At 40.4% G+C, this 12178-nt stretch overlaps 1 long non-coding RNA gene across 1 annotated transcript in view; it reads left to right on the top strand.

The window, feature by feature from the left end:
• The window catches only part of LOC122771446, a 42386-nt gene extending 33676 nt beyond the window's left edge, over window positions 1–8710 (top strand). Inside the window, exons 2-3 of the long non-coding RNA XR_006360604.1 lie at window positions 6627–6735; window positions 7815–8710. This is a non-coding gene — a long non-coding RNA (uncharacterized LOC122771446). The remainder of the gene's footprint in view (window positions 1–6626; window positions 6736–7814) is intronic.
• Window positions 8711–12178: the final 3468 nt, after the last annotated feature.

The raw sequence follows: 12178 nt of genomic DNA, 5'->3' as shown, positions 1-12178 counted from the left end.
AATGTCTTCAACCTTGTTCTTTCTCTCCCTAGTTTGTGTCCTCATCTTGCAGGTTGCAGGATCCAGATCCAGTTTCGAGACTATTATTATTATTATTACACATATAATCTCCATTATTAGGCTATTATTAAAAGTCAATATCAGTATAATTTTTATCAACAATCTCTGCTGCAGCTTATATAAATGACATCATAGTTCTATAAACATGCCATCATTGACTCAGAAATGTCCTGTCTAAATGTATAACTTGATACAATTGTTGTATATCTGATCCTGGTCTCTTTCTTCTGTCTCTACCTGTTTTCCCTCTTGTTCTTTCTCCCCCCCCTTTCTGTCCCCCACCTCTCCTCTGTCCCACATGTTTCCTTTCACCCCAACCGGTCGAGGCAGATGGCTGCTCATCTTTGAGTCTGGTTCTGTCAGAGATTTCTTCTTCTTTTAAAAGGGAGACTTTTTATCTCCATCGATGCCTAGTGTTTGCTGATTGTGTGAATGTCTGGGTTCTCTGCTCTCCTTGAATTTGTCTATGTAAAGTGCCTTGAGATAATGTATGTTATGATTTGGCGCTACACAAATAAAATTGAGTTGAATTGAATGCAGAACATTTTGAATCTCGAAGGGGCTACTCCTGCCACTGTATTAGGCATCCTATGTTCTTAATAAAGTGGCTGGAGGTTGCATTGTACATAGAATATGCTAATGTACATGTATACATTTGCATACCATTAACATGAGCAGAGTGACACTACTACATTTGAAAATAACTTTTCCTGTGCATGCATGTGTGTGTGGTCAGCTTCCTGTCACTTTTGGCTGTCACTCTTCATGGTCCAGTGGTGGCCTTCCAAACGCCTCAGGCCATGCCTCCAGCCAATCAAAGTTCAAAGTCCTCACCATGACAACAGCCCACTCTCCTACCTTATCACCCTAGTGATGACAGTAGATTTTGATTTCTTTCACGTTAAAAAAAAGTCTTAATCATCGCCTGTCAGACACCAGGGGCAACAGCAACGAAAGCATGTTTGTGTTTTCCACTTTATTTTTATTTCTTTGTGTGTGTGTGGATAGAGTGAAAGGAAAGAGGGGAGAAGGGTGACAGGTAAGCAAGTTACTGAATACTAAGTCTGAAAGAAGTTTGAAGAGAAAACTGCAGCGTGCAGATGGCTGTTCATCTTCCAAAACAGCAGAGAAATTTGGGAGATGAAGTGATTAAAGGATGAAGGGATAAAAGGAGGGAAGAGAGCTTGTCAGATCAAGGAGATGCTTTGACTGGATAATGAGGCATTCGAAGTCAACATGGATACAATTTTCACCCGTGTAATACAGCACACTGATGTTCCACACTGTTACCATTTAAAGATTGGTTAAGAGTAACATAGCTGGGATTCACACCCCCACCCCGATGTGACTTGCAAGTGTAACTATTCTTTCAATTTATATAAAAATAAAAAATAATTGAGGTCACTGGATGGAAATTTCATTTGTATTTGTTTAGTTTTATGGCAGTATCCCTTATTTCTTCTATTGTTTGAATTAAAATACAATTTAATCCATTCACACAATTTCAATCTTTGAGCGTGAGTAACGAGACAACATGGCAGAACAACTTGCTTTTCATGTAGACATCCAAGTTATCAGGATCAGAGCAGCTAGGCCCACTTAAGTTGCACTGCTCTTGTCAAAATAAGATGTCTCACCTGTTTGTACAGTGAAAATTATCTTTGAACACAGTTTCAATGTCTTCATATGTATGTCTGTCACAACACAATATAGGATCTGTACCCTAAAAGCTTTTATATTAAGTGATGCTGCAGGATTGATGGATGCATGGCTAAATTCTGAGAGGTCCTGGCATTGAATTGAGAACAGAAACACTTCTACAAGTGTGTTTTACAACAAAACTTGTGGCAGACGCTCCCAAGCAGTTTGAGTAACATAAGTGTGTGAGCTGTAGTAGATCAGCGATGCAGCCTGCACATGCGGAGTGTGTGGAGCAGGTATCAGGCTGCAGCAGCCAACTGCTTTCAGTGAGAATACCACCTGCTCAGGACCAAACAGCAGACAGTCACAGCTTATCATGGAGTATTTAGCAGGTAAAATACACGGGGGTTTTTTCTGCAGGAGATGGTAGAGAACAAAAACTAAGCTAAAAGACACAGACACTACACTGTACTTACTACCTTCTCCTCCAAATGGTAATTTTGTCATCAAAGAATTTTTACTATTTGCATTTTATCAGGATTTGTTTCATTCTGAGTATTTTAAATTAAAAAAATAAATAAGCAGCCACATTTTTGTCCAACAAATTGGAGATGATGATAAGTTCCAGACATTTTTGCACTTTATAAATAACCACAACAGAAATAAGTAGACCCATAATTCCCTCCACTGCTGCGGCTTCTTTGGCAGAACATTGCAACCCTTATGCCATCTTTGGTAAGTCTCCTCAAGCTTTTCATGCCTGGATTTGGGCAGTTTATCTCATTCTTTCTGCCAGATCCTATCAAGCTCCATCAAACTGGATGGGGAGCATTTGTGAACTGTCATCTTCAAGTGTCTGCACAGATGGTCTGCAGGGTTTCAGATGGTCGGGGACTTGTCCTAAAGCCACTGCCGTGGTGTCTTGGTTTTATGCTTCAGGTCAATGAAATTTGAAAGGGTCCTTGATGCCAGGAAGCTAAGATGGTGAGCAGTGGCTTGTGTTCACTAGACGTGATGTTTGGAGGTCTTCCTTAAGAATTGCCTCTTTAAACCTATAATCATATTACAGAAATAATTTTCTTCATGCTTTTAGGAGTCCTTTTAAATGCCGTCTGTCAAACAGCAAGTGGCCTGCCACAGACATTTCACTCAAAGTGGCTTCCATCCTACCTCTCTATGATAAAAGGCTTGATTAATCGAGTGCTGCTGAAGTTGGTGGTGGGTGGAGACTGATGACATTTGGTTCCAAATCTTACTGACATATTCCTCTACATTCATTACATTAAATTATAGCAACCAGAAGTGGCTGCAGAGTGAGTAGTCCATTCATGCTGCTTAGTCCAAGGTTGAGTCTTAGGGGGGCACTTATACTTCCATGCTGTATGGTATGAGAACTTTTTTGTGTTGTTTTTGTGGTCATAACACATTATCAATAATGCTAAGGTTGTGGCATGTACATCAAGAGGCTGTGACATTGTAGCGTCCCTGCTAGTGAAAAGGAAGTCATCTGTAAACTAAATGTTGTTTACTGTTAAACTCCAGGAAGCTTGGAGCAAAGGTTTAGCAACCACAACAATCAAACATGAGTTCCGCGTTTCACTTCAATGCAGCTCCCTTCCTCCAAAATGTATAAGGCTGCAGAGCCTGAAAATGAGAAGCAAAACAGTGTGAGGAAGGAAAGGGGGTAGCTGATAGATGATAGCTTACACTGAAGCCCAATCGGACCATTTATGCTGATGTAAACAAGAATAATGAAATGTACTGTTTTGAGTATAGGCAAGACTAAGGCACAGTCATTCATCCTCCGTCCAACTGTAATAAAAAAAACTGCATTTTTGCAAGGTACAAAACCTGCAAAAGCACAAGAAAACAACTAAACCAGCATTTTTTGGCTCGTGTTTAACAGCCTTCCGCCCCGACCCACACGTCCACAGACTCCTAGTGTACAGCAGTAAAGTCTGTCTCAACCACTGCCTGCTGCTGGTTTTCAAATTATTCACCCCGCAAAAACAATGTCTGGCTCTGATTGTCATTTCACCCTGGCACAAACAAGAAATTAAATGGAAATGTCAAATGGTAAACAATTGCCAAACAATGCTAACACACTTCCTTACACACACATAACGGCACCGTACAACCTCATGCATGGTTCCCCTCATGCAATATGAATTTCCATTTGTTTAGCTCACTTGGCGCTGTGTCCCAGGAGAAGTTTTGAGCTGCTAATGTTTTATTGATGGAAAGCAGGAAATCACCTGGTCTCTGCAGTTTCCTTTGACACAAGTGCAGCTCGAAAGATATGCAACAGTGGGATATTTCTGTTGTTTAACAACATCAGAGAGGGGGTGCCTAATTCCTTTTGCTTCAGGTAAATGTATTTGTCTCTGCCTGAAGGAATGAGGTTATTACGTATTTATTTTGCAATTTACTCCATTATTTTGTATTTCTTGCCAAACTCTTTTGACCCTCTGGCACCTACAGTCATTTACCTTCCATTTCCTAAGCGCCCACCACCTCCCCCCACCAACATCTCTCTCGCTTCCTCCAGTACCTGAATGTGCATCCTGGCACTAGATAGCATTTACCTATTGTTTTTCCAATATCCATTTCTCATGCTCACATGAACTCTGCAATGGCTAGGAATAAAAAAAAAAACTTGGCACAAACACCTGAACTCCCCTCCCATCCTGAGGCCGGTGTGATTTTAACATGCTCATTCCACACCCACACCCACCTAGTCTCCGCCACTGATTTCTTTCCTCCTCATCTTGGAGGGCAAATAAGGGACAGAAAGTTGGGTATACACAGAATCCATGAAGTGAAAGTTTGGGTGAAATAAAAACATTTTTTGGGAAGTAGTTCTAAAAGAGCTGGTGGTAGAGGCATTTCACATGGTGAAGCAAGACCCTAACAACAACATGATAGGAGCATGGAGACTTAGCTCTACCTGCCTCTTCAATACTCTGCTTCCAGGGTTTGGATTGCTTTAAAGCCTCTATCTTTGTTGCTCTCTCCCTCTCTGTCTGTCTGTCTATGTGTCTGTCTTTCTTTCTGCCGAAGGCCATTGTAAGTCTTCTCACAGTGTCTGTCAGCACAGTTCACCAATGTCCCTCTGGACCATCTCACCCCTCTCTCCTGCTCTATCCTCCTTCCGTGCTACCCCATCACCCTCCCACACTCTCCCGATTCCAGTCCCTCGGGTTCTGACCCCAACCAAATGTCTGACAGCTCACTAAACAGAATGGCCTCGTGATCTGCATGGCGATAAATATACACACACAAATGCAGATGCTAAATAAGGCAACCAGAATAACAGTGTGTGTACTGTAGGCATTTTGGTCCTTTGGTGGCGTGTGTTTTCTGTGATTAGGTGCTTTTGACTTCCCGAGTATAGTTCTCCAAAGCTGTGACACTTGGCCGATTATTGATTCAACCATTATTTCTAAAGGACAGAAGTGCTATGAATGATATCACTCTGTGTGTGTTCGTTTGTCCTCGATCGGGCTTGCATTCTCGTGTGACTTCTGTGTGTCTGATTGCATTGTGCGAACAACACAAACTCCTCCCAAACAAAATGCTGTTTTGTGTCACACACGCAAACAGACGCATACATCAGGAGCAAGCTAAATGATCCATAAACTATGATTTATGAGATGAGCGGGGGAATGTCAGAAGTGGGATGTGAAATATTCAGCAGTCATTCCCTATTCAAGGCAGACTTAGAGGTGCATGGCTCTCCGCTACAAAGCAGTGGGTTATACACACACTGATGCACTCTATCACCCTGGAGATCGAAGCGAGCATGTTGGCTTGTCAAACACTGGCTGGGAGGAAAGACTCATATGTTACCACTGCATTATAGGCTGCATCATCAGTTTTTGTTTTTTACACAAATGTAATCACCCCTGTCCCGCTCTCTGTAGGTTATGCAAGTTTAGAGGCAAAATGTGTGGCAAGCAAACCCACACATGCATATAAAAACACAGACAAGCAAAAATATGCAGTACTGTACACATGACACACATGTTCGGCTGCATCATTTGATGGAATTGAAGTGAAGGCTGGTAACCATGTTTTTACGTTGTATTAAGTATTAAAGAGTTGGTTTCTCTCCATGGGATTTGAGGCCTTCAACAATCCTCTGCTTTTATACGCTCAGCTGCCAAGTCTGATTTCCATTACAGCTTGACAATGACCCACATGCTCACAATACAGGCACACTTGATTTGCCCTTTGCCTGATTTTTATACGATTCTCATTTTCAAGTTTTGGTCACATGGATACTTCAGTCCACATACTTACAGATGTACTGTGCACTTCTGGAATGGTTTATGCATCTTAACCGTGAGCTGTCCCAAATGTGACACCGCCATGTTACGACCGTGATTGCCTCCCATTAAAAATATCTAACATAGGGATAACATAGGCATGGGACATAATATTGATGTGGCGTTTACTTGTAGAGACTGACAGCAGGATACTTATGGACAGAGCTAAAGGTTCCTCCTCCACTTATAAGACACATATAAGAAATATGGTGTGATGTCTGGCTTATTTATTGTAGCAGAATCACTGTATAGTGATATTACCATCATAGGATATGTATCACATATTGTATCAGTTACAGTTACCCTATGATTCCTACCCATAATATAGAATACTGTCTATGTTTTATAAAGCCAAAAAGCCAATTTGCAGTGGCGATAGTAGAACCCTAACCCTAACCCTAGTAAAATAGTAGAATTCAACAAATACGTGGTAGCACTGAAGGGTTAAATCTACATCTGGGTATTGCAGCAATAAAAAAAAGATGATATGAAGTCCATGCAAGTTGATTCAACACTGGTTCAGACTAGCTACTACTTTGTGCTGATCTGTCCTTTGATTTTCTTGACATCCACTTACCCAGTCTTCACATTTGGCAGGACCCAAGGATATGCTGAGGAAATCGAAAACACAGACACAAAATCAATATGACAAGAAGACGTGGGAACCCATACAGCATCACCATCAGAGGCTTTTTTAAAGAGCAAGGTAAAAGTCTTCCCATGATTTCTGTACACAAAAGGATTGGTATGCCATGCTTGAACTTGTTAATGGCTTGAAATGAGAGGAAATGAAAGCATTGCCTGTAGTAAAAGTAAAGTATTCTTTGTGAAGACTCAAGGTGGATTCAATCATTTATTTGACATTTAACTGTGAGACTTTAGATTGCAACAAATGGTGGACTCCTTCAGTCACCCCTCTCTTTAAACATCAGGGAACAACTGTGGCCTTCCACACCTTCCATAATCACACACTCCATCCTTCCATCCATCCTTGTTCTTCATTTGTTTATGCATCAGAGTTATGTAGGCAGACATATTCCTTCTTTGCTTCTTTGCATAGTCCGCTTGCGCAGGTAATATTACAAACATTGTGGGCAGTAGATTCCATTTCTGCCAATAAATCCTCCTAAATGTTAAACAATCAAGTGAGTGAGTGAGTGAATGAGTACATCTAGTACATCTGGTCAGGATGGTGAGTGATATGAGCTTAAAATTAGATCACAAGTTTGAGACCTCTGTTTTATACGATTTGCCATGTTCACATTCAGATCTAAAACATTCTTGTTTATTTTCTAATGACTCTTTGTCGTCAGCCTATTGCCTGCCTGTTTTTACCAACATCTTTCATAATTACCACAAGTGGGACAGAAATGTGTCTACCAGTGAAAGCACTCAGAGAGCACAAATCTCTGCCAGGGCCGCTCAGTTTTCCGCAGTGTCAGTATATTCTCCTTTTCCCCTACACCTCTAAAATTCGGAATCAAAATCAGGATCGTCAGCAAAATGTAATAATGTCTTTCTCGGGCCATAAACTATATCTCTCAAAACATTTAATAAAAATGTGTCATTTACTTTAGGAGTTATTCAGAGTCAGACAACAAAAGAAAGAAACAGCTTGGTGAAGGAAATAAAGGTTGATAAAACTTGAACAACTTCAAAGTCTAGACTCCACTGACATCCTCATCTTGCACTTGCCGGTGGGAAGATTTTTGCATAATCATTCCTGTAGTTTCCTTTGTGGCTGCACATTATTCTTGTTTCTAAGGTTCTGTTTTCTGATTTTAGCTGTAGTCATGCTGCAATTTGGAGGAGCATTTCCACAACCGGCAGGGTCAGCAGCTGTACACCTTCTGCTGTCTGGCACCAGAAGAGCATCTGCATTAGCTTCTACATCAATATGGGTAAGTATCTCATCTTCTGCCAGACAGGCTGCTCCCTCTGGGCATTTCATGAACTTTTCCAAGTATATTTTGTGTAAAATCTGTCTAAAGATACCACATTTTACACATTCCTGCAGACAGCTGTGTATAAAATGGACATGGGGAAACTGCAGGAGTTAGGCTACATCCTTACTACTGTGTTTCTTTTATTCAAATATAACATCAAATATTTTTTATAGAAAAACCAAACAATCTGCAGCCTTTCAGCTCCATATCAGAAGTATGTGATCTATCAGGCAAAATGTACACCCATGTGCTGGTGTAAACAGGAAGCTGATTCTCTCCTTTGCAGTTGTAGAGTTTTCAAACAAAATGTGAGGTAACTTCAGTAGAGCTTAAGAACAGGGTAATGTTGACAGCAGTTCCATCCAACAAAAATGGAGTGATTTGGATAGAGGCATGATTGCCAGAGTGTTTTTGAGTTCAATGATTTACATCTAAAAAATCCAGCCAATGTGTGTAACTGTCATATCCACATTACATGGGAGTGGGTTTTCCTACATCCTTAATAGAAAGTGACTGAGCTCCAGTCTCCAGTTAACCAAACCCCAATCTGCATGTTTTTGGACTGTGGAAGGAAGAAGCCAGAGAAACTTGACACAAACATGAGAATAACATGCAAACTATTTCTGACTGTGATTTAAGCACTTTTACTTTTGAGAAGTGTCAAGAGAATCACTTAAGAAAGTGAAAAAAAATGAATCTTATTATTTGTCAAAAACCCTAGCGACACATTGACACCTCTGGAGTGTGTGTAATTACATTATATAAGACCTTAAAAGGTTTTAACATATCAACTGTTGAGCTGAGTTGAGTTTCTGTAAAGGTCAGGTTGAACGACTGAACTGACCCCTGCCAGGCTGTTGTCAGGAGAACCATTAGCCTTTGGTCAGCAGAAACACCTGATTAGTCTTCAAACCCCACGCTCACTCACTATGTGAGATACGATGGTGGCACAATCACTTTCTACCTGAGCTGTGCCACTGTTTCTGACTTTGATTGGCTTCTGAAAACAATTAACATTCTTCTTTTTTTTTCACTTTTACAATAACTAATTGTGACAAGCGATTTATTTTTGGAGCAATTTTCCTTAATTTATATTAATACAAAGACACTTTTTTTTGTCCGAAAGTAATGACTTTTACTTAATGAAGTCAAAGAGTCCCCCCCCCTTCTTGTCTAATTTAATAGTCTGTCTGAGTTTGATCGCATACACTAACAGTCCATTGTTCAGTATATTGTGGGAGCCATAAGTGGAAGTGATGTATTGACTGTAGATGTGCCAGGTAATCTGAATTCATGGCCAGGAAGAGGAGATCCATCACAAAGAGAGTGAAAAGCACTGCTGTGACTCAGCTTTTCTGTGGAGAATCTCAGCCTAAAATCTCAATGCAAGGAGAAGTGTCGCAAAGTAACTTGTCCCAACAAAACTTTGCTGGACAGCGCTGCTGAAGTGTGTTGTTGTTGTTGTGCTCAAGACTCGTCTCAGACTGTGACACATTCTCACTCAGTCTTGTCTCGTTCTTGGACACCGAGGAGTCTGGATTTTAAATGGAGACCAACCAAAACTGATGTAGTTGAATGAGTATCATTGGAATTAGATGAAAATCTTCAAATGCAGCCAGAAACAGACGTTGGTGGAATATTATATATATTATAACTGCTATCTCTCCCCCTATACTAAGTAAATGTAGGATAATTGAGATGATAATATGATGACTTTGTCTGGGAAAGGAAGTGTTATATAGTTGCCTCTTATACAGTTTGGTTTCCTAAACCACCAAGAATCTGCATAATAACAAAAAAAGTAAAACATTAATATGGTTTTATCGCTGAGTGCTGGAAATGCTGTTTAATTTGATGATTCAGTATTTCATTCTTCTTCTTTTAGATGAATATTTTATTATCATATCTCGTGTCTCCAAAATTTCACTATAATTTATTATTCTGTCTGTCTGTAACCCTGTTGAATCTGCTGCTGTCTCTTTTGACCAAGAAAGAGGATTTTATGTTGTGTATATATAGGTTATAAATAAATACATAAATAAGTAAAATGCAACAAATGAAATGAGTCTATTAGATGCAGTATTGGCCTGTCAAAGATTTATTGATGAATGTTGTCCGCAATCAGCTGATGTGAAAAAGTTTTGGATATAAAAAAAAAGTAATACAAATAAATGCTTGATATTCTTCAATTATGAGTTTGCAGTTTCAATTCACTGCTTATTATTTTTTTTGAAATAAAAGTTAAGTTCTGAGAAATTGCGCATGGCTGACATTAGAGTGCACTGGGTTAGACTAAATGCGTGCTCTTGACGACAACACCAGTGTGAATTGTGTACATGAGAATTAAACACTGTCAACAAATGCTCTCAGTGTCTGAGAAAAGGAAAGCCAGTAAGTTCACGCACAGAAGTTCCACTTGACCAACTCCTTCAGTTTGTTGTCAAAACGGCCACGGATAGAAAAGCTGCGAGAAAAGAAGATCAGGCGCCTGACTTGGAAAAGTGGATCAGGGCATGATCCTCGACTGTCCTTTAATAAATACCATCCACAACACAGGGTGCCGTGTTTAGCTCAGTGTGAACGACATATAATTTCACTTATTTTGTGGTTCAGTTGAATAATTTCAATTGATGTCAAACAAATCAATTTTAAACAGCTTCATTAGTTCCCACATATGCAGCGACTACAGTATAATTTCTCAAATTATTAATAGAAGAATGTTTTAGGACAGCAAGTTCTCATTTTCCTACAAACATGTACAGTTTGTTAGGTTTGCTAATTGGCCCCCAAGGACAGGTGCAGAACTGAAGGCATCTGAAAGTCTTAGTAGTTTCTTTGCCAAACAAATGTTTTCCATTTTTAAATAGTGTAACTGTGGTCTTTTGTTGTGATCATGTTTCCATGTGTTTGTGGCGTCTTATGTCACCTAGAGTAGATATACTGTAAATAGACAAGTATCAGTCAGTTATGTGCAGATTACGTCAAAAGATGGAGATCAGAGATTAAACATGTCACTCGTGGGCACGTAACAAAAAAAAAGAATGAAGCTATTTCTCGACTCAGGGTTGAGAAGCACAATTTTTCAAAAACACTACCCCTATTCTAGTAATACAAAGCTAAATGCAAATCAGTGAAATATTCCTTTAAGGGAATGTACATGAACACAACGTAACACCAGTTATAAGTGCGGCTCCTTATTGGAAACTTTGTGCCAACCACTACAATGTTTGATATGACTTGGCATATTTAGCATTCATGACATTCTTTGGAGTCAGCCCAGGTTAGACATGTCCACCGTAAAGGCTTAAGCTGATCTGTGCAATTTCTGCTGAATCCTTGACCCTGGTATACACCTCCACATCTCTTCATTAAATGAAGGCTGGTGTTGGTTTTGCTGGTGTCAGCCTGCACCGCCACGCTATCCACTTTTTTTCAAGTACTGCTGAGAAGGACAGGCGGGGGTTGGGCAGAGCTGCTGCGTGGGAGCTCAGGCTATCACTCCCAAACTCGCATTCGCAGAGATGGGGCAGTCGTGGTTCGTGCACTTGACGGAAAGTCACTGCTTCTATCAACAGCTTCTCCATGTTTAAGTGTCCCTGGGCAAGCTACTGAACCCCAAATTGCCATTAGTGATACGTGTGTGAGTGAGGCGCTACATGTGGTGAAGTGCTGTGAACGTGTGAATGCGACCTGTGTCAGTAAAAAGCGCTTTGTGTCAGTACACCAGATCAGAATGTTTCTAGAGCACTTTATCTTTATTTTTACAGAAGCCTTGAGGGTAAATGGTGAAACTAAACTACACTACTGACACTCACTGATGTTCACAGGACTTTATGTAGTATGCAGCGAGACTGCAACACTGAATTAGGGTCATACTGCTTTTGCAACCAGTGGCAGTGTGTGTTTATCTCTGTAATGTACACCAGGCATAAGTGGGCGAAAGGAGGACAAGCAGCGAGGAAGAGCAGCGGCTCGAAGGCTGGATGCTGCACGCACAGCAACACTACAGATTTGTATCTGAGTCGAAAACGAGAAAGGGCAATTTTCTATGTTGTATTACATTGCTCGGCACAGAGAGTTAAGGATTTAGATTCTTACGAAATGAGACATTTCAACACTTCATTATGCCGAGGAGTTGGGAGGTGGAGCGAGGCAGCAAACAGAGCTGCAGAAGGATTTGATGTGAAGCCAGCAGAGAGCCAG

Source organism: Solea senegalensis, linkage group LG6 (assembly GCF_019176455.1).
Source record: "Solea senegalensis isolate Sse05_10M linkage group LG6, IFAPA_SoseM_1, whole genome shotgun sequence".
NCBI lineage: Eukaryota > Metazoa > Chordata > Actinopteri > Pleuronectiformes > Soleidae > Solea > Solea senegalensis.
Note: the sequence above shows the minus strand (reverse complement) of the source record. Positions and strands in the feature narration are given on the sequence as shown.